General features: G+C 48.6%; 1 long non-coding RNA gene across 2 annotated transcripts; it reads right to left on the bottom strand.

Moving 5' to 3' along the window:
- Positions 1 to 4,577: 4,577 nt before the first annotated feature.
- LOC309522350 lies at positions 4,578 to 24,296 on the bottom strand. 2 transcript variants are annotated; one of them, XR_014215060.1, is made up of 3 exons: positions 24,177 to 24,296; positions 14,121 to 14,244; positions 4,578 to 6,235 (listed from the first exon to the last, which is right to left on the bottom strand). It is a non-coding gene; the product is annotated as an uncharacterized lncRNA (long non-coding RNA). The 2 variants fall into 2 exon arrangements; XR_014215061.1 differs by lacking the exon at positions 24,177 to 24,296 and adding an exon at positions 14,615 to 15,305.
- Positions 24,297 to 26,324: the final 2,028 nt, after the last annotated feature.

Here is a 26,324-nt window from a genome sequence, read left to right as displayed (position 1 = left end):
AACAACAACAACAACAACAACCAAACACCCAAACACCTGGAAATTTCTTGGCTGCGTCATAAAGTTAAGCAAAGTACCGTATGTGAACAACCCCCTCCCAAACATTTCAGGAAAAAAAATAATTCTTCCCCCAGTGATCTTTCACGAGGTTTTTGGTTCACCCAACAAATGGTTGTGGGGGGGGGGGGAGGGGACAAAATGTTTGGCACAATTCTAGTTAAATAATTCTAAATCTTATAGACTGCCCATATATATAAATTTAGATCTAGATCTTCACTCTAGATCTTATGTGACCTGTGGACCACTATGGAATCCACTATGGCCATGAATTTCAGTTACCACTGTATTTCATGAATCTGTCTGTCCCTAACTATCACTGATTATTCACCAAAGCCAGGCTAAATGTATTTCCATCAGAAGTACTAAATGGCTCTGCACTAAAATAGGCCCTGCTTATGCTCTCATGGTGTCCACACTATGGAGCATATCCTGCTACACTGTGAACAGTTCAAACAAGCTAGGGATCAATTTATTAAACCCCTCTTGGTAAACTTAACTGGAAAATCCAAAACCCTCTACCTTAAGAATCTCCTTGGATATATGTCAGATGATACTACCCTGGATGTGGCTAAGTTCCTCTCAGAAGTAATAAGAAATATAAACCCACATGCTCTGGATAAGACATAGTGACTATCTTGGAATCCTTTCCCTGTATTCCTGTTTTATTTTGCTTTTGAACGTGCTTTGTGGGTCTTTGGACCGAAATAAAGATTTTATGTATAAAACTTCCAGGGTGGTTCAAAGGTACAACAAGAAGATCATTAAAAAGAACAAAAAACATTAAAACACCAAACAATAAAAGAGCAGAATTAAAACAGCAATAAAATAATGAGACTTCAAAAAGACAATGTCTCAGATGTTAAAAGCCTGGGAAATTTTAAAGTCGATGTTTGGCTCTGAAAAGAGTAAGCCTCCTTAAGGAGAGAGTCCTCTAACCAGGACACCACAACAGAGGAGGCCACCAGAAGGCCTCCAAGGATAATTTGAGTCAGGGGTGCCAACTTGAATAAAATAGGGAGGGCAGGCAAGCCCCAGCCCACACAATAAATAGATCACAAGACATGTCGCACACACACCATTTGAATGGCAATGCCAACATTGGAGGATCAGGCCCCCTCAAATATTTTATTGAGGGGTCCAAAGGGACCTCAAAGTGGCCATTCTCTCCATTTTGTGGGTATCTGGCTAATGCAACAACTTAACAAGCACAAATGAAACCTGAACAATTTTCCTCGCTTTTTTTTTTTAATTGGGAGTGATTCGCCCACCATTTCTTTCCCCACTCATCCCCATTGTCCTTTGTTTTTCTCTCATCTACCCGCAATCATTCCCCCACTTCTGTTGTGCCTCAAAGTCTTGGCTGTAGCCCAGTGGCGTAGCGTGGGGGGTGCCAGGGGTGCCGGCCGCACCGGGCGCAACATTTGGGGGGGGCGCGCTCGCTGCCTCCGGGGTCGCCGAAGAGCCTCGGGCGCAGGCTGTAGCGGAGCCGCATGTCTCGCGGAACCGCCGAGCTGTGCGCGCGTCCGGGCTGAAGGTGCCCGGCAGGCAGCGGCTCTCAGCGCTCGCCGCGGAGGACGCGCCAGGCAGCCCCTCCTCACAGCCCCGCCTCCGCCGGTGCTGCTGCAGCTGCTGGCCGTTGCATTTTCCTCGCCTCTCTGCCCCCCTCCTCCTCCGGGCAAGCGGCGTCGTTTGGGCGGCAGCGGGGGGGGGGCGCAAATTACTTGCCTTGCCCCGGGTTAGGGGGCGCAAATTAAGGTACTTGCGTTGCCCCGGGTGCTGACAACTCACGCTACGCCGCTGCTGTAGCCTGCAAGTGGAGAAATGTGTTTTCAAACACAGGACCAAGTAACGTAGAGGGGAGGCAGCCGCAGATGGAAGAAGCCTTTTCCTGAAAGCAAAGTATTCCCGTTTTGCCTTGGGGGAACAAAAAAGGCGCCATCTTTTCTCTGCGAAAGGAGGGAGAGGGAAAGTGTGACAGGGAGGGCCGGAGCAAGGGAGTGCCAAAGGTTCTTTGGCAGGTTTGCTGGAACATTCCTGAGGCATTTGACACCTGCCTTTCACTCAGTCCTCCCAACACTTTTCTACTTCCTGTCTCAAGCAGACTAGAAGCAAGCACACGCTCCCTTGCTGTGCCTGGATTGTGTCGGTGCTGTGTCTGTGTAGGGCAGTGGTTTTCAACCAGTGTGCTATGGCACCCTGGGGTGCCTTGAATGATGGTCAGAGGTACCGTGGGCAACGCTGGCCTCTGTCCCTCCTTCCTTTCCTCCCTCTTCTGATGCCCTCTTATGACTCTTCCTCCCAAAGGCTTCCACAGCTGTTTGTTGCAGCAGCTCTGGCTACAAGCTCCTCAGGCGAATGGTGCCTCTGGGACTGGCCAGGGGGTGCTGGTTGCCAGGAGCTGAGGAAGCCTCGGAGTAAGCAAGCAAGCGGGCGAGGGAGCCCAGCCAGCCAGTCCACCAGCCCTTGCTGTTGGGAATGGACAGACAAGTCCCAGGTGTTAGGATATAGTTCCATTCCACCTTTAGAACAGATGTGTGGATTGTTGTATGTCACATGTCTGTTTACTTCCAGCACAGTCTGCTGAGAACTTCTGTTGTACAGTGGTGCCTCGCAAGACGAAAAGAATCCGTTCTGTGATTCTCTTCGTCTAGTGGTTTTTTCGTCTTGCGAAGCAAGCCCATTGACGGATTAGCGGATTAGCGCTATTAGCGGCTTTTAGCGGCTTTTAGCGGCTTTTAGCGGCTTTTAGCGGCTTTTAGCGGCTTTTAGCGGCTTATCTGCTGATCGGATCAGCTGATAAGCGGCTTAGCGGCTTAGAAAAAGGGGGGAAGGGAAAAAAAACAGCAGGAACTCGCAAGACATTGTCCTCTTGCGAAGCAAGCCCATAGGAGATTCGTTTTGCGAAGCACCTCCAAAACGGAAAACCCTTTCGTCTAGCGGGTTTTCCGTCTTGCGAGGCATTCGTCTTGCGGGGCACCACTGTATATTGCTTTTGCTATACTGCTGTTTGCTTGGACACGAAGGGAAGCAGACATTGTTCCTGATGCTGAATAAAAGTAAAGGGTAAAGAGACCCCTGACCATTAGGTCCAGTCGTGACCGACTCTGGGGTTGCGGTGCTCATCTCGCTTTCTTGGCTGAGGGAGCTGGCATACAGCTTCCGGGTCATGTGGCCAGCATGACTAAGCCGCTTTGGTGAACCAGAGCAGCGCACAGAAACGCCGTTTACCTTCCCGCCAGAGCGGTACCTATTTATGTACTTGCACTTTGACGTGCTTTCGAACTGCTAGGTTGGCAGGAGCAGGGATCAAGCAACGGGAGCTCACCCCATCACAGGGATTCAAACCGCCAACCTTCTGATCAGCAAGTCCTAGGCTCTGTGGTTTAACCCACAGCGCTACCTGCTGTATAAACACCTGTAAATATGCTTACATATGCCTCTGTCCGCCACGTCTGTTGTGAAAAGTTATTCACTCTGCTGATTAGAGCATGCTCAGTCTCTGAAGGCTTCTGAGACTCGCGTCGCTGATAGATGCTATTCCGAGAACCGGAGTTCTCCTGGCTGCTGGCCGGTGGCTGGAGCCAACTGGGGGCCTGCCAAATAACCCCGGACACATCCCAACACCAGGCCCCTGTGGGGCAGTGTGAGGAGACACCTCTCTTTGGGGGGCGCAGCTCAGGGACCATGGGCGGCAGCAGCTGCCCTGAGGACTCCCAAGGAATGGGGAGAGGAGAGGAGGCTGAGGGAACCCTCCACAAGGGAGGGTGTCTGAAAAAGGGTGAGAGGCAAGGGGTGACATAACTGGGCTCCTGAGCCCCACAGGGGTGCTGCAGAAAGAATGTAGTTGGTCAAGGGAGCCATGGACTGAAAACGGTTGAAAACCTCAAGTTTGGGTGAAAGGCTCCAAGCTTGGTCCTGTAAGCAGCAAGCGTTCTTGGGAGTGACTCTTCTCATGCTCCCCCATAGTGGGAAGTCTCTATTCCTTCTTGGCTTGTTCACAGAGGGGCCACTCAGAGGCATACCTTCCAATATTTCTGCAATGAAAATAGGGACATCCCATTCCATAATGATAATTTTACTATTTATATCCCCCCACACATCATACTGGTTTGCCCCAGCCACCTGGGCACCTTCCAATGTATATAAAAACATAATAAAGCATTAAACGTTTTAAAACTTCCCTATACAGTGGTACCTCGGGTTAAGTACTTAATTCGTTCCAGAGGTCCATACTTAACCTGAAACTGTTCTTAACCTGAAGCACCACTTTAGCTAATGGGGCCTCCTGCTGCTGCCGCGCCGCCGGAGCACGATTTCTGTTCTCATCCTGAAGCAAAGTTCTTAACCTGAAGCACTATTTCTGGGTTAGCGGAGTCTGCAACCTGAAGCGTATGTAACCTAAAGCATATGTAACCCAAGGTACCACTGTACAGGATTGCCTTCAGGCAGCTTGGGGGTCGGATAATGCCACACCCTCCATCATTTCTCCAATGAAAATAAGGACACATTAAAAAAAAACCTTCCCTATACAGGACTGCCTTCAGACGGCTCAGGGGTCAGATAACTCCATACCATCCAACATTTCTCCAATGAAAAGAGGGACAGCCTAAGGAAAAGTGGGACATTCCGGGATCAAATCAGAAACCGGGATGGCTTCTCTAAATCAGGGACGTCCCTGGAAAATAGGGACACATGGAGGGTTTGCTAACAGGTGACATAGTGGCCCCTTTCCCAAAATTCTCTTGCAAAGGGCATAGACCACCTTCATTGGCTGCGCCCTCTGCCTGAGAAGGCCCTTAATTGGTGGCAGAGCACAATAACAGATGACATACTAGGTCAACGCAATGGACCATCTAGCTTAGCATCCCATAAGGCAGCCTTTCTGAACCTGGGAGCCTCCATATATTTTGGACTACAACTCCCATCAGCCTCAGCCAGGATGACCAATGGACAGGGATTTTGGGAGTTGTAGGTCCGACAACATCTGTAGGCCACCAGGTTGGGGGAGGCTGCCGTAAGGCAATTTAGGCTAGGTAAATAAATCCAATAAATAAAATAAACATTCTCAGAAAATCATTTCTTGCACTGCTTCAAGCAACTTCCCCAAGAGAGCATGATGCAAGATTCATGCTCTTCTTATTAGTTGTTGGCTAGAATCTGGCACTCAAAGCTCAGGAGCATAGCCCCTTTGTGCTTTTGCTCTATAGGATTCTTATTAGTTAGAGCACATCTCCCTGCTTTGCTCAATGTGACATAAGTTATGCATTGTAGGTACCGCACAAATAAATGGCTTCTGCTGCCACTCTTTTGGTGCTCTTCATAACTTCTTCCCAGGATGCTCAGCGGACCTTCCTCATGGGTCTTATTTTCTCACTGCCTCTGCTGACAGCTTCAATTGCTGCTTCTTTGAGGGCCTCCAGAGTGGCTTCTCTGGGCCTTGGCACCTAAGTTGAAAGTTCTGAAGGCTGGAAAGGGCCGGCTGCAAAGTCAAGAGCAAGGGCTCTGGCAGATGGCTAGAGCCAGGCTGATCTCCTAAGTAAATACAGGGGACTGGATTATTTTGTCAAATGTCGAGAAATAACCCAGTAAATTTGAATCAACTTGCAGCAGTGTACTAGTTTTGAAATGGACCTAGCTCAGATCCAACAGTTATCTGGACTTACCTTACTATTTCCAGGTCCGAGTTCAACTATATTCAGTTTTGTCAATGTGGATTGCATGTGGGACTATACCTTTTATTTGTTTCAGGGGGGGAAATGTGTTTGTTTTCCAATCTGTAGATCAAAACTTCTTACCTATCAGTTTGAGCCAATGTAAATGTGTAAGCTTCTCTGCAGCTGCAATAAATTCCTTCTTTGATCACTACTCTGTTCTGAGTTTTTTTTAGGTCTGGATTTCCTTTTCATCAAAATTAATGCCCAAGGCAATGTACCTTGGGAAAAGGAAGAGGCAAATGGAATAAATGATTACATTTCTTAAAAACAAAACAGAAGAGTCTGCAGATAAGTGTGAGTATTAAAACTTGTGCTGCTTTGTTGCTAATCAAGTTGTGGACAATATCCTTTCTACGTGGCACCCACAATGAACGGTCTTTTATTAGGTTTTCTCCAGCACAAAAGAGAGCACATCCAGGGCTGGGAGCAGAAGTGCAACACAGAAGAAAGACATGTGGACCCTATGCAACATTTTTGAAAAGAAAAAGAAAGAAGAAATGTCCTTAGGGAATGCATGGAAATTGTTGCTCAGCTTCCAGTCTCCACAACGTGATCCCAGCTTCAAGCTGAATTTAATACAGCAGGAGCAGGAGCTCAGAAACAAATGTAAAAGTAGCAATCACATATTAGAATTAGAGAAAGTAGTTGTAGGAACCTATGCGTTCCATGATTTGGTGCACAGAGGGAAGTGGTTATTAGACACACCAACAGAAACTGGATTAGAGAAGGAAATGAATTCAGAGTGGAGATACTGTACTACGTGGAGAGGGAATTCTTTGTGCTCCTTCCTTCAGGGGTCCACTGTGGACTGTGTTGTACTTCTGTTCCAGCATGAGAGTGATTCCCTAGCAATCTTCCTTAGGACTTAAAACATCAGATATACCAGACCCTCCAAGTGTCCCTATTTTCCAGGGACGTCCTTGATTTAGAGAAGCCATCCCAGTTTCTGATTTGATTCCGGAATGTCCCACTTTTCCTTAGGACGCCCCTATTTTCACTGGAGAAATGTTGGAGGGAACAGAGTTATCCAACCCCCAAACCATCTGAAGGCAATCCTGTATAGGGAAGGTTGTTTTTTTTTAATGTTTAATGTTTTTATATATGTTGGAAGCTGCCCAGAGTGGCTGGGCAACCCAGTAAGATGTGTGTAGTATAAATAATTATCATTATGGAATGGGACGTTCCTATTTTCATTGGACAAATGTTGGAAGGTATGATATACAGCTTGTGATAGGAATTTTGAGGTCTTAGATATATGGTAATGTTCATAACCGCACGTACAAAGATTGGCCAGGCTCCCCAGGCAATCCCATCAAGTAACCTGCCAGACAGGAGATAAACAACGACAGGAGAAAAACAACATTCAAATTTCTGTTTAGACCAGTGTTTCCCAAACGTTTTTGGGCAACGGCACACCTGTTTACCGGAAAAAAATCTCGCGGCACACCACCATTAAAGCCCCGCCCCGTGACGTCAGCGCGCAGCGTCACGCCGGGAGGGACGCACAAAAGTGAACGTTTTTTCCCTTCCCCTTGCCGGGGTGGGAGGAGGCAGCAGAGCGAGGGACTGAGGGACGGTGGCAGCTGAGGCGGCGGCGGCTGTTGTGGTGGTGGCGGCGATAGCGGGCGGAGGAGGAGCCGTCGCCGGGAGTTGCTGCTGCTGCTGTTGCTGCTGCTGCCCGGACATGCCGGCCTCCTCCTCCTCCTCTGTCTCGCGCTCCTCCCTTTTGCGCGCGCTGCCCCGCCGCTCGGCACCACCACCGCGGAGCCGCCCCCGGCTCGACGCGGATCCTCGCCGCCGCCGCCTCTCGCTGCCCGACTTGCCCGCCTCCCTCCCACGGCACACCAGCCGGTGTCTCACGGCACACTAGTGTGCCGCAGAACACCGGTTGGGAAACACTGGTTTAGACCGCCTTTTCTGTGATGTAGGTATAATGTATCTGAGGGTTGGTCTTGGGTTACACCCCTTCTGTGATGTATGTATGATGTTTCTGGGGGTGGTCTTGATCTACAGGGTGGGAATTTCAAAAGTCTTTATAAGGCCTTGCACGCCATTTTTCTGGGTTCCTTCTCCTCTCCTGCGGGTGAGGGGTGCACCCTGTTGCAACAGATCAATAATGATCAAGCTTACTAGCTGCTTTGCTTCTCAATATTCTCTGGTTGGCCTCTGTTATTGTCTCCTACCAATAGGGAACCTATGTAAGGACACTACAGTGGTGCCCCGCAAGATGAATGCCTCGCAAGATGGAAAACTCGCTAGACGAAAGAGTTTTCCGTTTTGGAGGTGCTTCGCAAAACGAATCTCCTATGGGCTTGCTTCGCAAGACGACCATGTCTTGCGGGTTCCTGCTGGTTTCCCCCCCTCCCCTTTTTCTAAGCCAGTGTTTCCCAACCACTGTTCCGTGGCACACTAGTGTGCCGCGAGATGTTGCCTGGTGTGCCGCGGGAAAAATTAAAAAATTCGAAAGATTTTTTTTTTAAAGTCAAATTTTCGATTGGGGCGCCGTCACTAGATGACCCCTGGGGTTCCCTCCCTCCCGCTCTGCGCCTCCCTCCTCCTCCTCCTCCTCCGGGGAGGCCCTTCCTGGCTCTCGGCCAAGGCTTGGCGGCTGCCACTCACTCACTCGCTCGCCCACCTGTCCCTCCATCCCTGCACCCGGCCTCTCCCCCTCCGCCCCCGGCGCGGGGGCTGCCAGGATCCGTAGTCCCCTCGCCCTTGGGCTCCGCGCCCGCACGGGGTGCGCAAACTACGTTTCCCAGCGTGGCCTGGCGGGCTGGGCGTTTTGTTTGAAGCGCTCTTCTCCCGGCCATGGAATGAGCGCAGCGGCGGCGGCCGGGCGGGCAGGGGTTCTTCCGCGCAGACCCCGAGCAGATCGGGCGGCAGGATGAGATCGGGCGGCAGGATGGAGCCCGGGGATCCCCGCGGAGGCGGAGCGGCGGAGGCGGAGGCTGCCCCCCAGGTAGGGCTGCGTCGGGGGGGGTTATTTTTGCAATGCTGCATCCACGCCGGAGGGGACGCATCGGACCGCGGGGAGACCCCTTGGCGGGCGTGCAAGGCAATGCATGCGTGCAGGCGTTGCATGGAGTGCAGTGCAGTGCAATGGCAACGCGGCGCCCTGCATGCATGCAACTTCCACCGGCGCTCCGCACTTGGCAGGTGAGGGGGGTCCCCAGTGGGCGGCAAAGAGAGCCGGGAGGGCGAAGGGGAGCCGGGGGGGGAGCAGCGCTGCTCCCCGAGCCGAGCCCGGGGGGAAACTTCGGCGTCGTTGCGCCGGGTGTTGGAAGCGGAGGCTGGCGGGGGCCCCTCACCTGCAAAACCTGGTCGCCTCTCATATATTTCGTGCATTGCATTCATCGCCCGCTTTCTCCTCCAAGGAGCTCCCGGGGCGCGCGCGTGGTTCTCCCCGTGTTATCCTCGCAACAACAGCCCTGCGAGGTGGGTCAGGCGAGTGGCCCAAGGGAGCACCCAGGGATTGTCCTGGCCAGGTGGGGTGATTTGAACCCTGCTCTCTGCCCGGTCTTCGTCCTCATTTAGCCCCCACATGTGCATGACTGTGCATGACTGAGGTTTTCCCCCCTCGTCTTGGCTATGGTGTGAGTCTGTGCTGTTAATTAATGGGGTTCTGCCTTCGGAGAAGATGAGCCAGCCCTCAAGGAGGTGATTATGTAATTTGCTAGCAATTCATGTCCCTCCCGGCGTGACGCTGCGCGCTGACGTCACGGGGCTGTAATGGTGGTGTGCCTCGAGATTTTTTTCATGAAACAAGTGTGCCTTTGCCCAAAAAAGGTTGGGAAACACTGTTCTAAGCCGCTAAGCCGCTTATCAGCTGATCCGATCAGCAGATAAGCCGCTAAAAGCCGCTAATGGCGCTAATCCGTCAATGGGCTTGCTTCGCAAGACGAAAAAAACCGCTAGACGAAGAGAATCACAGAACGGATTCTTTTCGTCTTGCGAGGCACCACTGTATATGGGCTTTTGGAAAAGGGCAATTTTTTATGGGCTCTTGGGAAAAGGGCAATTTTTTGTTTACAACAGGCTGATCCCAGATTACCTTGATGGGGGAACGAGGACAGGGAAGGCCCTTATAATTCCTCTGGAGCTCAAATCAAGCCAAGTATGAAAAGGCATCACGGCAATAGGAACTGCATGCTGCTGGCCTATGTGAGAGAGGCTGTTGCAAGCAGAAGTGGCCTCCAGGGATTCCTGGTACTGCAAAGGCGTTGGTCTGTGTTGAGATCCCTTGCACCTCTGATCTTCGCAGGGCCGCCTCCTTTCTGCCACCTGCAAGGCTTGGTCCATCAGATATGATACCTCCCTTCTGACTCACCCTCAAAGGGAGTTTCCTGCCCATCACCTCCCCCAGCCCTTGCAGCTAAGGCTGGGCCTTTTTCCCAGCCATTCAAGGAATCCAATTACGCAGGGGGAACTAGGCGCCAAGAAGGCAGCCCAGTGACGCCAAAGGTGAGGTCAACCTGTGCCACCAGGCATACGGACAGGGTCCGGGCAGCGTAGCTAAAAGGCCACAGGTGGCAAGTTTTTCTGCCTGCCTCTTGCAGTGTGCCAGTCTCACAATGTCTCATGGAGCTTGCTTCCCTGTTTTGCAAAATAAAGTCTGTGTTTCGCATGCTTCCTCTCTAAGCCGATAGGTTGCACAGTGGGACAACACAAATGTATTTGTTTGCTTCCTGAAGAGGCTGCGCTACAAGATCTGAGAGGCGTGACCCGGGCTCTCTTGCTTACAGTGTCTCTGTAGATTCTGGCTGGGGCACAACCCTCAGGGCCCCTGAAGTCACGATATATTAAGGACAGGTGTGTTATTACAACTCCAAAGACTGCTTCCCCTCCCACAGCCCCTCCCTGCAGAGTGGCAGAGGCATCTTTGTAAGAGTAAACTCACATCTAGCAACCTGCCGAGGAGAAAGTGTCAGAGGGAAAGCAGCGACAGAAAGAAGGTTAGGGCTGCCATACGCCTGCAATTTCCTGGACATATCTGGGATTCGTCCTTCGGAAATAGCGCTCTGGCAGAATCTCTGATAATCATTAAACATGTCTGTAAAAACCCATATGTACAGCAACCCATGTTGGAAGTGTTGGTTTTTTTGGCGAATTTCTTTAAAAATAGCTCAAAAACGTATTCTTTTTGAAATTTTGCAAAAGAAAAAGCTCAACCCTTCTCTATGTTATCACACCAAATCACCTCTTCTCATGCTGTGTCTCCCTGGAAGAAGCAGCCACCAGAACAGTAATACACATGTTTGCGTGCAATTTAGCCACCAGATTATACTCAGATTAGGCACACTTTCGGATTGCACTCTGCACTTAAAACACTTGGGGCACAGGCCCTACGTGCAAATGTGCACAACATGTGCACATGCTAATTTATATGTGCAGATGCATCTGGGAAATTATGATGGTGGCTGACCTCTTAGCAGCAATGCACTTCACAGTGTGCACTGCTAAACACAAAGTTAGGAAGGTTAGGGATCTCTGATGGAGAACCACCCAATTGTTGGATTCAGACGGCCACCTGACTGGTTGCCTCACCATTAGTTTTCCCAGTATTTTGTGGGAGTGTGGGTGGAGGAAGGAGCCATGGCTATTAAGCTGGTATAAAACTGTGCTTAGTGTAGATATGCCCTTAGGCAAAAATGCTGAGGAAAATGTATCACTCTGTCTTCATCAGCAGCTGCAGCAGCAACCTGAGCAAACAGAGTGGTTGATTCAAACCATTGTTTGAGAGCAGAGACTTTGCCTTGCTTGAGCGTCCTTAATTCTTCCCATCGACAGCTATTGCCCTGAGGTGATCTCACAGGCAGACATTAGATACTGAAAGCGTCATACACCCAGGACTATCATGTGATTGAATTGAGTTTTAACATCTCACATGGCTGTCTTGAAACCAATTGCCGGAGCCCATAGCAATACAGTGACACCTCGGTTGTCGAAGCTAATCCATTCCGCAAGGCTGTTCAACTTCCGAAACGTTTGACAACCAAGATGCAAAGGGTGGCCAGCAAAGTCAATGGAGAAAAAAGAAAAATAAAACATAGCAGATGCCATTCGACTTCCAAGGTGCGTTCAAAAACTGATGCAGTTCCGGGTTTTTGGTGTTCGGGTTCCAAAACATTCGGCTTTCGAGACGCTCAAAAACCGAGGTACCACTGTACTCCTAAGGTGTTTGGGGTGGCAGCAAGAGGAAATGGGAGACATTTTACTCTATTGTTTTGTTCTCCGCTGAGCAGCAGGGGGAGCAACAGGGGAAGAGAATGAACAGGGAAGATCATACGACACCACCATCTGAATCCTGAACCAGGCAGAAGGAGAAACCGATTAATGAATAAATATGTGAGCCCTGCACAGTGCAGTCACTTCCTCTCCCAGCTGTGATGCTCTCATCCTCCAAAGGGTCCCTGACATCCAGGGACAACCCTTCACCTATTGATGCCTGGAGGCAGAGAAATTTCAAATGGAGAGCTTTCTTTCTCTCACAGAGCTTCCAGGCCACCTGCTTATTGAGCACACGTCTTAATTTGTTTGCAGGGGAATTCGATGGTGCTGGCTGTTTAATGAACATTCATTTTGATTTGTTTACAGGGGGGTTAGATGACCTTGCAAGTGTCATCCCACTCTTTCCAGTGCATTTCCCATCACTTTCCTTATTGCAAGAATTCGGATCTTCGTAGGAAGTAGTTTTGTTGCCAGTGCTTTAATTTATCCCTGTGCTTAGGGATGGGGAAACGTTTCAATTTTGGTTTATCTTAAGTTCAGCTCTCTACATTTCCACATCTGTGTGTGAAAATGTTTTTGTCCTCATGGAAATTCACCAGCATTTTAGTGCAAATTTCTCCTAATGTACACATTTGTGTATGCAATTTTGCCTATTATACACATTTCTGTAAAGCACTTCTCCCTAATACAATGGGGAGAAAATGGTTGATTGGTAACTAACAGAGAGGCTAAAATAGTGGGTGAAAAGGGTTCTGTTTGTGTCTCCTAGCATACTTTGCATTTAATACCCCTGCCCTGCCCTGTTTATAAAAATTCAGCAGACTCCGAGTTGCACCTGCTGCTGTCAGATCTAGTTTGAACCTGGAGTGCACAGTTAGCAGGCGTACTTGAATGGTGCAGGTGTTCACAAGCACTTATTGGCTGTATGGTCCCTTTACGTTTTGGGCGCTTCCAGACGGTTGCTCATTTTGGGTGGGATTCAGTCACATAACCAGAAAATTCAGCTTACACAATTATAGCTGATTGGGAGGTCTTGCACAACAAACACACTCAGTGGCGTAGCATGGGGGGTCCGGGGGGGGCCCGGCCGCACCGGGTGCAACATCTGGGGGTTAGGGGGCGCAAATCCACGGGTTAGGGGGCGCAAATTACTTGCCTTGCCCCGGGTGCTGACAACCCACGCTACGCCACTGAACACACTTCCTCAAATTTCAGACTTTCTGCAATAAGGAAAGTAACAGGGATATGCACCCAAAAGTGTGGGATAACGCTTGCTTTGGTTGGCACAATGTCATCTAAGCTCCCTTCAGACAACTCAGAATGAATGATAATCCCAAAGCCAATGCCATCTAATCTTCCTGCAAGCATATCAGGCTCAATGAACAGGTTGTCTGGAAGCACTATATGCGGGATGTGCATTTTAACTATCTCAAGTGTAGGCCTAAAAATATAGAATGTGAAGTGGCCTCGAAGTGCCGTTCCGGATTACCAAATAGGCAGAGGAGGCACTGACCTTTGGGCCCCATGCCTTTTAGGGACTCTGCAGCAATGGATCAAAATAATATTGAATATTGTTGAAAGAAAATCACAATCAACCTCGACAGGGTTTAACCCAGCACTGTCAAAGTGGCTGGGCAAGGCTGTTTTCCTCATTCTCTTGAGTTGTTCTGAGTCACGATGCAGGGCACTGTTGTCATTCCAGATCAGTTAACAGGGGTTGGAAGGATGTGATCTTGTGGAGCGTGTGCAGGTGTCGGGTGAACAAGGTGTGGCGAGGTTATGCTCATTGTGATCTCCGGTGCTCTCCTTCCTTGGAAATCTCTGTGGCCAAGAAGAACTGGGAAGCCAAGAACCCATGCCGAGGCAGGACTGGCCCCAGAGGACGTGACCTAGCACAGGCTGCATCAAAGAGCCTTTGTGTGTGCCGAGACTGAGCGGGAATACTGTCACCATGGCCCCACCCTGCCGGTGACTCACTGGCGCATTGCTGGGGCCTGACTCACCACCAGGCGGGCTTCCCTCCCCCCCACACACCATGCCTTCCCATGGGGGACCCAGTGCCAGCAGCAGCCCATGCAGCTGAACTGGGGGTCCTGGAAGGGCAGGTGGTTCACACACCGGATACAGTTAGAGAACTCTTGATCAGGGATAAAATACGCTTCGGTCTAGGATAGACGGACAAGCTTCAGGGAAGGCACACAACACACTCCTGTGCACATGACAACAGGAACACTCAACACTCCTGGAATGGCAAGATGTGCAGTGGCGTAGCATGGGGGGTGCAGGGGGGGCCGGCCGCACCGGGCACAACATCTGGGGGTTAGGGTTAGGGGGCGCAAATCCACAGGTTAGGGGGGTGCAAATTACTTGCCTTGCCCCGGGTGCTGACAACCCACGATACACCACTGAAGATGTGTGCAAGAGACAGAGAGGCATGTAGCTGTGCTGTGCTTGCTGTTTGCATGCCAGGTCCAGTCCAGCTCTACAAAGGCAGTTTTGCCCCCTCCTGACTCAGCTGCCGCCCAGGGCCTTTCCAGGGTGTGAATCACCACGCTGCATCCCGTGGCTCCCATCAGCTGCTTCGCTCATACAGGGGCCCCCTTCTCGTTTACCTCCATTCACCACTTGCATTCAGTTCTCCCTACGGCAGTGGGCTACCCCAGGAAACCCCAGTCTTCATTTAGGCCCGGAAAGACATGGCAGGGAACTCTGTACAGGCCCAGCACAAACGGGACGCTTCGTATCCCAAATATTTTTCAAACAAAGGACAAGCCTGGAAGCAATAACAGGCTTCCGCAGGAAGCTGATGAATTGGACAGAAGGGACTTGTGAGTCAGAAAGAGCCTTGAAGCTAGACTGGACAGCTTCGTTGCTCCATACAGGGCATAATGGTTAGGAAAAAATTATGTTTCTTGTAACATGTAGCTCCCACTGCTCCATGTGGCCTGGAAGTAGTCAGCATAGGCTTCTAGCCCCATCTCTGTCTCTGGATGCCCAGGTGACTGCTGTGAACTTAGGCTGGGGTACCAGATAAGTCTCCTCCTGGAGCATGTCGATCAGGCTATGGTAAAGCATGCCTTACGATGCCATGGGCTTTATGTTGCAAAATATTTCTGTGTTGTTGAGAATAGTGGGATATCAAGAGGGGTAGCCATGCTGCTGCAAAAGCAAAATAAAAAAAAATTCATGGAGCACCTTAAAGTTTTTGTTGGGTTAGAGAGCCCCTTTTGCCTGAAAGGATAAGTGTAGAAAGAATGAGGATGTGGCAATCAGGCCCATGCTTTCTGTCGCATCAAATTCCACTCCAGATAGGCTGAAAATAAGTTAATAGATGCATGGCTCCTTGGTTAATAGATGAGGGGCATAATTTGGACAGGCCAAACCTGAGTAGTGTAGTCTGTCTTCCACACACGTGGAAAAAACCACATGCAAAATCCATGCACATTTTCCAGTAAAGTTCCATATGAGAGGAAAGAATTGCAGACCCTCCAAGTGTCCCTATTTTCCAGTGACGTCACTGATTTAGAGAAGCCGTCCCAGTTTCTGATTTGATCCAGGAATGTCCCACTTTTCCTTAAGATGTCCTTATTTTCATTGGAGAAATGATGGAGGGTGTGACATTATCCGACCCCGAGCTACCTGAAGGCAATCCTGTACAGTGGTACCTCGGGTTACATACGCTTCAGGTTATATACGCTTCAGGTTACAGACTCCGCTAACCCAGAAATAGTGCTTCAGGTTAAGAACTTTGCTTCAGGATGAGAACAGAAATCATGCTCCAGCGGCGCAGCAGCAGCAGGAGGCCCCATTAGCTAAAGTGGTGCTTCAGGTTAAGAACAGTTTCAGGTTAAGTATGGACCTCTGGAACGAATTAAGTACTTAACCCGAGGTACCACTGTATAGGGAAGTTTTAAAATGTTTAATGCTTTATTATGTTTTTATATACATTGGAAGGCGCCCAGAGTGGCTGGGGCAAACCAGTAAGATGTGTGGGAGTATAAATAGTAAAATTATCATTATGGAATGGGATGTCCCTATTTTCATCGGAGAAATGTAGGAGGGTATGGAATGGCTGAACAATCTAATCACACTCTCTGCAGAGACGCAACAGAAAGACCTGCCCTCAGCAGAGGGTGATTGGAAGGAGAGGCCAAACCATGCAGAGATGTGATGGACAGCCTCCTTTGTCTTGTGGCTCCTTGGGGCTCACATTTTGGTAATTACTGACCTAAGGAACTGCAGCCCGTATGATTCTCACTTGACGTTAGTTCAGCCTCTGCGCTGGCCTTTGTGCAGCTGCCTAGAACAGATTTCTATCTGTTCCGCTGCTGCAGAAATCTGTTCCGCTCCCGCTCTGTCCCCCCAAAGAATCCTAGGGGCTGTAGTGTAATTGTGTCAGGAATTGTGGTACGGCGAGGGGCAAACTATGGTTTTCGTTGTTCTTTTGCGGGGGAAATGTGTGTTAAACGTACACAGCCTTGGTCCTCAAGACCCGCTGGACCCCAGAGGGCCAGTCCCATAAAGTGCTAGCCAAACGCTGAGCCCCAGCTGATTTTTTAGAAACCGGGGTGGGAACCCAAAGCAGCGCACTCTGAGAGCAGCAGGGGGAGGCCGGGCTGCTGGCTGGCGAGGCCTGTAGCTGGCTGCCAGCCAGACGAGATGGTTCTGTTTCTTGTGACTCATGCCGCTGTGAGTCACCCACACACGGCAGCCCTTTTGAAGGATTAACAAACACTGTGTCACTGGGCAACAGAAAACAGAATGGAGAGAGCAAGCGAGAGGGAGATTCCCCATACCCCACAGTGACAAAGCAAACAAACTCCCTACCTGCCCCACATCCCAGGCTCCCTGGATTCCAGGCTTTGCCCCAGCCACACGGGCTGATGGGACCTGAAAAGATGCTCCTCCTTGCTCCAGGAAGTCAACAGAGAATGACTGGGTGGAGGTGCTCCCTGTGTTCCTGGGTGTGTGTCTCATTCCGCTGCTCGTTATTACCTAATTGACCACATATGGCTGCTTATATCTTAAGGAATTAGCTTAATCCCTTTAATAACGTACCGCACAAACTTTCTCCCCATTACCGCAGTGTATGTGAGCGTGGCGAAGCTTGTTCCACAAAGAGTGCTGAGCTGCAGAGAGGGAACCCAAGAGTCCTGCCTCCCGGCGCATGAACCCATCATGTATTTATAATAGAGAGAGAGAGAGAGCAGCTTGCAGATAAAAATGAAAATCACTAAAAACATACAGTAGAAGAAACAACCATTAAAAAAAATTAAAACATGGATAGAACTAAAACTATAGACCAGGGGTCAGCAACCTAAGGCCCAGGGGCCGGATGTGGCCCAATCGCCTTTCCAATCCGGTCCGCAGACTGTCCAGGAATCAGCGTGTTTTTACATGAGTAGAATGTGTCCTTTTATTTAAAATGCATCTCTGGGTTATTTGTGGGGCATAGGAATTTGTTCATCCCCCCCCCAAAAAAAAATATAGTCCAGTCCACCACATGGTCTGAGGGACGGTGGACCGGCCCACAGCTGAAAAAGGTTGCTGACCCCTGCTTAAAAATCTGTTTAAAACATGCAAATAAGTACATAAGGCTGCAAGTTTGACACATTAGCAGCACCCACGCCAGAAACACAACCAGCAACACCGTGCAGAACGGGGTACTCGCTTGCATGGTGTGTTGAACAATGCCTGTGTACACTCAATACATTTAAAGCACGTGATATCCCCCCCCCCAAAAAAATCCTGGGAATTGTAGTTTACTTCTTACAGAGCTACAATTCCCAGCCCCCTTAGCAAATTAAAATCTCCAGGATTCTTTGGGGGGAAGTCACAGGTGCTTCGAATGTATGGTGTGTACAAGACCAATATGGCCAAAGGTGGATTATGCTCCGGTTCTGCAGTTCCCCCTTGTTGTTTTGTGGGATGGGCCAAGCGATCAGCATATTTTCCTCCATGGTGCACCAGGACTAGACATGCTTAGCAAGTCAACTACCGGAGACAGCAGGCTTCGGGCACCATCAAGGGCAGCAGCAGGCAGATCAGAGCACAATCCACCGGGAAGTTTCCTTCTACAAGTCACTTTGAAATAGAGCCATTTTCCAGTCCAAAGGGGTGAGGCCTGAGAGACTTCAGAGTGCTGCTTTTTTCCAAATGTTTTGCATTTGAAAGTTGCAAGAAAGGAGATTCTGATTAAACTTCAGGAAGAATTTTCTGACAGTGTATCGGACTCTCTTAGAGGTTATTATTATTATTATTATTATTATTATTATTATTATTATTATGCTGTGGGTGAACATATCAGACAACACAGCGATTCTTCAAACAGCTCTTGTTTATTCACAGGCCAGGACAGAACTGAACTGAAGGGTTCAGTCAGCCTGCTTATATAGAGCTCCAGTACAACGTAACTGCAACAATTTTCTAAAACTATCCAATCACTGAATGTCACTTTCAATCCCTTATTTGCATAACTATCTACAGTATCCCCCTGCTGGCCCAGGGTGAGAACTTCAGTACATAACAATTATTATTATTAATACCCCACCATCCGGCTGGGTTACCCCAGCCACTCTGGGCGGCTTCCAACCGAATATTAAAAACAATACAGCATCAAACATTCAAAACTTCCCTAAGCAGGGCCGCCTTCAGTTGTCTCCTAAAGTAAAATAGTTGCTTATTTCCTTGACATATGATAGGAGGGCGTTCCACAGGGCAGGCGCCACTACTGAGAAGGCCCTCTGCCTGGTTCCCTGTAACCTCACTTCTCACAATGAGGGAACCGCCAGAAGGCCCTTGGCGCTGGACCTCAGTGTTTGGGCTGGACGATGGGGGTGGAGAAACTCCTTCAGGTATACAGGACTGAGGCCGCTTAGGGCTTTAAAAGTCAGCACTAACACTTTGAATTGTGCTCGGAAACGTACTGGGAGCCAATGAAGATCTTTCAGGACCGGTGTAATATGGTCTTGGCGGCCGCTCCCAGTCACCAGTCTAGCTGCTGCATTCTGGATTGAGGAGAGGTTGGATGGCTATCTGCCATGGGTACTTGAGCTGAGATCCCTGCACTGCAGGGGGTTGGACTAGATGACCCTCGGGGTCCCTTCCAACTCTACAGTTCTATGATTCTATTATTTGGAGTCGCTTCTCAACATCTTTTGTATTTTAGTGTTCTGTTGGAAGCTGCCCAGAGTGGCTGGTGAAACCCAGCCCAGTGGCGTAGCATGGGTTGTCAGCACCCGGGGCAAGGCAAGTAATTTGCTCTCCCTAACCCGTGGATTTGCGCCTCCTAACCTGTGGATTTGCGCCCCCTAACCCTAACCCCCAGATGTTGCGCCCGGTGCGGCCGGCCCCCCCTGCACCCCCCACGCTACGCCACTGACCCAGCCAGATGGGCGGGGTATAAATACATTATTATTATTATTATTATTATTATTATTATTATTATTATTATTATTATTATTATTACTATTATTATTATTATGCCTTCTGCACCATCACCCTGGCCCAAGCCCACCTCACTAAGCAGCACCAAATGTCTGTTATACAGCAGATCACCCAGAGGTCTGATCAGAATCACAGAACTGTAGATTTGAAAGGGATGCTGAGGGTGATTTAGTCCAACCCTCTGCAACGCAGGACTCTCAGCTCAGCATCCATGACTATATTGATGCAGCCTGGCCTATTGGTGAGCCCTGATCCAGAAACCTTGTCTCAAGAAAGGAAGAGAAAGAGAGAGAGAGAGAGAGAGAGAGAGAGAGAATGAATGATAGAACAAGGCGTCTCTGACCCCTCCTAAAACCACACAAAAGGAAACACCACAAGAATGTCAACTCTTTTCATTTCGGCGCAAACTAAAAGCCTACTTGCTCATCCGGGCATTTGCAGCATGTTAGATATGAGCTAGTCTGCTCTGGGTTTTGTTTTTTAAAGACTTTGTGCTTTTAAACTACAGCGTTTTATGCTTTTAAACTGCAGCATTTTACCCACTGGCTTTGGTGTGTATGTAATGAGCTGTGATCTTATTTGTATTGCCTCCATTGTAATATTGGGACAATATTCTATTCCACCTTGAGACCTGAAGGTTGAGTTAGAAATACAGTGGTACCTCGGGTGACATACGCTTCAGGTTACATACGCTTCAGGTTACAGACTCCGCTAACCCAGAAATACTACCTCGGGTTAAGAACTTTGCTTCAGGATGAGAACAGAAATCGTGCTCTGGTGGCACAGCAGCAGCAGGAGGCCCCATTAGTTAAAGTGGTGCTTCAGTTTAAGAACAGTTTCAGGTTAAGAACGGACCTCTGGAACAAATTAAGTACTTAACCCGAGGTACCACTGTACAGGCAACGAATGATTACTGCACATCTGAAAGATGTGCGATTGTGCAGGCACACTGGTGTCTAAGTATGGGCATAGCCAGGATTTGGGGGGGCAGTGCTTTTTGTTGGGGGGGGGGGCAGAACCTATGTGATTGATCAGTTAGTTAAGTATTTCTATTGTTTTACTTAACTGGGGGGGGGGAGATGCCCCCTCTGCCGCCCCTGTGAATCCTGCCACCCGATGCACTTGCCTCACCTTGCCTCAGGGGTGGGCCGGCCCTGCAAGGAGTCATGTGAACATACCCTTTGAGCCCTTTCCCAAATGTTCCACACACCTCAGGGGGCCCTGCCCAACCAAACCTATGGTCTATTGGGCAAGGCTTTTAGCTGGGGTGATTAGAATAAGATTCACTATTTGACTATTGATCAAAACCCTAAAATGTATTTTATATAATTGACGCAAATAAAGATTCATTCATTCATTCTACAGAGCACCTCCAGGTTGACTGTTGGTTTTGTGTGTGTGTGTGTGTGTGTGTTGTTGTTGTTGTTGTTTGTGTGTGTGTTGTGTTGTGTTGTGTGTGTGTGTGTGCTGCCATTTGGATTTCCCACCCTGTGAGGCAAGATCTCTTGGGCCAGTACTGAGACCAGAGAGAAGAGACGGTGGAAGAAGATTGGAAGAAGTTTAAAGAATATTTGAAAAAATATGTTAAGATCTAAATCTTAGAATAGCTTTGGAAGTGGATATAGGCTGTAGGGTTAGAAGTAGAAGATAGGGTATTTTAAAACAGTATTACTTGTAAGGGATAAAATGTGAATTTTTTATGGTAAAAGTAAGTGAGTTTAAAAAAATGGTTAAAAATTATGATATATGTAAACCGCTAAAGATGAGGTAAAATGACAATCAGATAGGGGAGACCTGGGGAAGCTCACCTAACAATGTTTAGGTGGAAAAAAAGATCTCTTGGGCCAGCGCTGCAGCTGCTGCATACTTCTAACAGCCTCAAGAAAACTGCCCCACGTGATGCCCCTTCCAGGCTGGCACTGCGCTTGGAATCCAGGAGGCCCAGGCAGGCCTATGTTTTCATCACCACGTCACTCTCCCCATGGAAAGATCTGGCAACGGATGCTAGTATTCCAGTAGCAAAGAGAGCAGGGCTCCCTTATGATGGATACCGTTCAAAAACAGGATCCTTGCCCAGAAAAGCTGGCAATTCACAGCAGGCTGCAGTAGCATCAGAGAGCTGGTAATAGGAGCATCTGGGTTTTTATTTTTTATTTTTAAAAAGCCCTGCCAGTTCCAGGCAGAACACTGCAAGCATTAAGGCCAGGAGGCCTCAAAGATCCTGGACCATCATACCCTCCAATATTCCGCAGATGAAAATAGGGGTGCAGTTGTACCTTGGATCCCGAACGCCTGCCCTGTGGAACGTCCTCCTATCAGATGTCAAGGAAATAAGCAACTATTTTACTTTAGGAGACAACTGAAGGCGGCCCTGCTTAGGGAAGTTTTGAATGTTTGATGCTGTATTGTTTTTAATATTCGGTTGGAAGCCGCCCAGAGTGGCTGGGGTAACCCAGCCGGATGCTGGGGTATTAATAATAATAATTGAAATGTTATGTACTGAAGTTCTCACCCTGGGCCAGCAGGGGGATACTGTAGATAGTTATGCAAATAAGGGATTGAAAGTGACATTCAGTGATTGGATAGTTTTAGAAAATTGTTGCAGTTACGTTGTACTGGAGCTCTATATAAGCAGGCTGACTGAACCCTTCAGTTCAGTTCTGTTCTGGCCTGTGAATAAACAAGAGCTGTTTGAAGAATCGCTGTGTCGTCTGACATGTTCACCCACAGCTTAATAATAATAATAATAATAATAATAATAATAATAATAATAACCTCTAAGAGAGTCCGATACACTGTCAGAAAACTCTTCCTGAAGTTTAATCAGAATCTCCTTTCTTGCAACTTTCAAATGCAAAACATTTGGAAAAAAGCAGCACTCTGAAGTCTCTCAGGCCTCACCCTTTTGGACTGGAAAATGGCTCCATTTCAAAGTGACTTGTAGAAGGAAACTTCCCGGTGGATTGTGCCTGCTGTCTCCGGTAGTTGACTTGCTAAGCATGTCTAGTCCTGGTGCACCATGGAGGAAAATATGCTGATCGCTTGGCCCAACCCACAAAACAACAAGGGGGAACTGCAAACCTGGAAGCGAGTGTTTTGGTTTGCAAACATTCTTTGGAACCCGAACGTCCAACGCGGCTTCCGATTGGCTGCAGGAGCTTCCTGCAGCCAGCTGGAAGCCGCATTTTGGTTTCCGAATGTTTTGGAAGTCGAACGGATTCAGTTTGACTTCCGAGGTACGACTGTATTTCGCACTCTGCTCCCAACTTTGGCCCCTCATTTTTTTGTCCCCTCCCTCAGAGCATTTTCTCCCAATGGGTGGAATCATCAGGACACTAATGGGACACAGCACACAAGCCCTCCACCATACTGAGAAAACCCTGTAATTCTTATTTTTTTTTATTCTTTGGTAGATTTACAAAAAGAAAAACACACACCAACAAATAAATTTTAGAAAGGGGCAGGATTAGACACGGACACACAATTTGCCAATAATAATAATAATAATAATAATAATAATAATAATAATAATAATGACTCCTTGTGCTCCGCTCCCCCTTTCTTCCCTCCCCTGACCTCTGCCTGCCCTTCAGACCCAGCATGTCACACAGGGCTGGGCCTAGGCAGAGGCACCTCTCTCCTCTTCCTCCTCGCTCGCTCTCCAGCAGGGGCTCCGAGTTGCCCAAGGGAAGAGGCCGGCTGTAGCTACCATGGAGAGGCCATGGAGAAGGAACAGGATGCTCCATTGCCACCGCCACTTGGGAAAATCTGGACGTATGGCAACCCTGTTGTCAGGGAACTGACATCGGAGCTAGAGGCGGAGGGAAGGCTCTCAAATGATGCTGGAGAAGGGCCCAGCAGGGAGAGAGGCAGCTCCGCAGATGGGGAAGCAAATCAGCGCAACACCAGGGATATAGAGGGGCTGATGAGGGAATCGGTGAGAGGGCTCCAGGACTCTTCACCGGACACCAGTGGGGAGAGCACGGGTCCTCCGCTACCCACGCCCATCCTGCGCAGAAGACTTCCACGCAGAGAGAGTAGGAGGAGACTGGGTGTCAAACAACTTTTATGTTGGAAAAGATTTAAGAAACGCCCACTGACGGATTCTGCTAGCGACTGATGCAGCCACGAAGTGAAGGGCTGTCCAGACTGAAAGGTTTAGCAAGGCAACAAAGCCTGGAGAGGCGGCAACTTACGCACGAGCAACCCATACACATTACACCTGTCTTGCAAGTGTAGATTCTGGTGAATTTCCAGAAACAAAAAGTTAAAAAGAAAGCTCAACAACTTTGGGGATTTCCTAAAGGAATCTCAACAATTTTGATGGTTCCCTAAAAAAAAAAAAAACAGTAAACAATTTTTGAGGTGTCCTGGTTTTTACTTTTTGAAATATGGCAACCCTAAAAAAAAAACCCGACGCAACAACTTTTGTGTTCGGATTTCCACTTTTTGAAATACAGTCATATCTTGGGTTACAGACGCTTCAGGTTACAGACTTCGCTAACCCAGAAATAGGACCTCAGGTTAAGAACTTTGCTTCAGGAAGAGAACCGAAATCGCGTGGCGGCGGCGTGGTGGCAGCAGGAGGCCCCATTAGCTAAAGTGGTACCTCAGGTTAAGAACAGTTTCAGGTTAAGAACAAACCTCCGGAATTAATTAAGTTCTTAACCAGAGGTACCACTGTATGGCAACCCTACCAGAGCATAGATGGCAGAAATAGCTACTTACACATATTCTCACATCTGTCAACAATATCCAGGCCAGAAGCTGAAGCTTTGTGGAACCAGATGTAACCTTATTGGCTCCTTTGTGTCACCTGGCAAACATTTCACTAGAAGCTGCAGACCAGGGGTCTGCAACCCGTGCCTCCGGAGCCGCATGTGGCTCTTTTACACCTTTGCCGCAGCTCCGGGGCAGATACTAGCGAGGGGAGGAGGCGCATTGTGCGCCCCGACACTCCCCACTGTGGCGGGCGCTGTACTGGCTGTGACGTCGCATGGGGCGGTGCGTGCGTTAGTCACGCACCATCCCGACGTCACCTTCCCGCCCGCCACATTGTATGGGGCATGTACGCTGGTCACTGCACTGAAAGGGGGCATGTACGCTGGTCACTGTTTTGAAGGGGAGTGAAGAACACACACACACAAAAAGGTAACTTGTTAATTTAATGTTTATTTCTGGGCATGGTGTACAACGCCTCCCTCTTCTGGCGAGCCCACAAGATGATGGTGCCGTGAGCAGGACAACAGGGACACCTCTGCAGAGTCCCTGTCTAGGAGTCTCTTGGATGTGCATTCGGGGACTGGATAAATGCATGCCCTTGTAGAGCCTGGTCTTGTGAATGGCTGCATCTCAAGTGACTTCCCTTCCCCACCTTGGAAGAATGGCCGATGAAGGTGATAGACTATATGGAACTGGCAGAAATGACTGGCAGAATCCGAAACCAGGGAGGAGAGACGGCGGAAGAAGACTGGAAGAAATTTAAAGACTATTTACAGAAATATTGTAAAATTAATGAATGTTAGATTGATGTTGGACTGAATCTAAGTGGTTACTAGCTGTAATGATTAAGATAATTGGGGAAAAAAGAAGAAAGAAAGATGTAAAACTAAGTGAAAATTGAGGATGAGGATTTGCTGAATGAATAATTTGAATTGGAATACAAAAAGGGGAGGTATGAGGAGGTCTGAGAAATAAGTTAAAAGAAAATAAGTGAATGAAATTATATGTGTTTTTAATTTTTGTATTTTTATTTTTTGTCTTTTTTTGGAAAAGTTAATAAATATATTTTCAAGTGACTTCCCTTCCTGGCTAATGAATCGTGTTGCTTCTCCCCCCCCCTCCAGCCTGGTCAAAGCGACCCACCTCTTCTCCTTACTACCTCGGCACAGGTGGAGGACACGGGAACTCTGAGTTCTCTGACCTGCTCCTCTGTTTGGCGGTTGGGCAAGAGCCTCTTGGGCTGGTGCATGCAAAAACCCGTCTGATTCCATACCAGAGCCTCTTTCACCTTCGCGTAATTAAAGGGTGGAAACTGACAAGTTGCTTTTTGCTTGGCCAGAGTCCCACTTGTTTAATCCATTAACAAGCTGGGGCAGACCTGAGGAGGGCTTCCCTTGGGCACTAAAAGCACGTTAGGTGGGTTGTTTGGTTTCCGCCCCGGGGGTGTCTTCTGCTGGATTCCTTTAGCTCACAACCCAACAAGGAATCAGTCTAGAACCGATCATGGGTTATGCACGTCTTTCTAATAATCACCATCGGTGCAGATACGTCCTTGATCACTGCAGATTATTATAATGACAATAATTACCTGGCAGTTATACGAGTCACTTTCATCACCCGAGATACCAAAGGATTTACCAGCTAGCACAGAGCAGTGTAGAAAAAGTGAAGCCATTCCTGTTTGCAGAGGGATTCCTCATCTGGTGTCAGGATTCTGCTGCCTCTGCAGTGACAGGAACAGGGCCTTCTTTGTGCTGACCCCCATTGTGTATGTCTGTTAGCCCCCATATATATATATTTTTGTGGAGCAACAACCATTTGTCTGTTCTCAAAAATCGTGTTATGGGATCCTACTAACTAGAAATGTATAATTGCTTCTCCCCAAGGAACTCTGGGAATTGTAGTTCTGTTCCGGGGCTTAGAAATCACCAAGAATTCTGATTTCCCCCAGGATTTTTTGGGGGGATGGGAGCAGAAAGCCAGGTCACTTTAATACATGTGTGCTATTTTTTATTGTGCAGTTATTCTTTAGGATTCTCTTCAGAAAATTAAAATTCCCAGAGTGGTTTAACAACCAGTCCCATAACTCTGGGAATTATGGCTGCCTGAGGGGAATGAGGAAATATCCTAACAACTCTCCACACCCTTAACAAT

Source organism: Podarcis vaucheri (genome assembly GCF_965113315.1).
Source record: "Podarcis vaucheri genome assembly, chromosome: 17".
Lineage (NCBI taxonomy): Eukaryota > Metazoa > Chordata > Lepidosauria > Squamata > Lacertidae > Podarcis > Podarcis vaucheri.
The sequence above is the reverse complement of the archived record's forward strand: the minus strand, read 5'-3'. Positions and strand labels throughout refer to the sequence as shown.